This window comes from Triticum aestivum, chromosome 3D (genome assembly GCF_018294505.1).
Source record: "Triticum aestivum cultivar Chinese Spring chromosome 3D, IWGSC CS RefSeq v2.1, whole genome shotgun sequence".
Classification (NCBI taxonomy): Eukaryota; Viridiplantae; Streptophyta; class Magnoliopsida; order Poales; family Poaceae; genus Triticum; species Triticum aestivum.
Genome location: NC_057802.1, coordinates 397,656,736 through 397,657,600, shown reverse-complemented (window position 1 = coordinate 397,657,600; position 865 = coordinate 397,656,736).

Here is an 865-nt window from a genome sequence, read left to right as displayed (position 1 = left end):
AGACGAGCCTGTCGGTGGCGAGGTTGCCCCTGCTGCCGGAGCCGTCGCCGTAGACCATGGTGTACCCGCAGGCCCCGGTGCTGCTGTCGCAGCCCTGGCGAGGGAAGCACCGCGGCGACGAGCAGGGGATCTGGCGGTAGGTGCTGGAGTCCTTGGGGTCGTAGAGCAGGCTCATCTGGCGGTGGCAGCGGCGGCAGGGCTTGCACTGGAGCCAGATGAGGTCGCTGCCGGTGTCGATGACCAGCAGCGCGGTGGTGGACGGGGTGCCCACGCCGATGGACGCGAAGTACTCGCCGCTGTCGAAGGGGAGCCCGGACATGACCGGGGAGTGGAGGCGGTCGTCGTGCGCGGAGGAGCGGCGGAGGCAGAGGGACGCCTTGAGGGCCGCGTAGCGTGCGGCGTCGGCAGCCGCGCGGCGGCTTAGGAGGCTACCCCGGCTGGCGCCCGGCGGCGGCGGGAAGACCGCGTCGCGGTGGACGACGGGGATGCGGAGCGTTGCTGGTGGCCGTGTGGCATTCGTCGACGCCGAGAAGAACAGGAGGAGGAGGAGAAGAACGAGGGTGGAAACTGCACGCTTATGCTGCGCCATGGTAGGATGGAGGTTTGAGAATGGAGTGAAGCGAAAAGAGAGGTAGTGCTGTATGTTGGATCCTGCTGACGAGCAGGGGATCGGGATCCAGGTGGCGGTTTCATGGCCATTTTTACATGGAGTTGCTTCTTGCGCATGCGTTGTTCAAATTCTTGATTAATTGCTCGGTGTTTCAGAAGGTACCCGTTTCAGAAGCCCCGGGTCGATCTTTTGTACCCCCTCGGTTTTCAGTTTTCTTCGCCCTTTTTTTAGACACCGCTAACGCCCACACGTGTG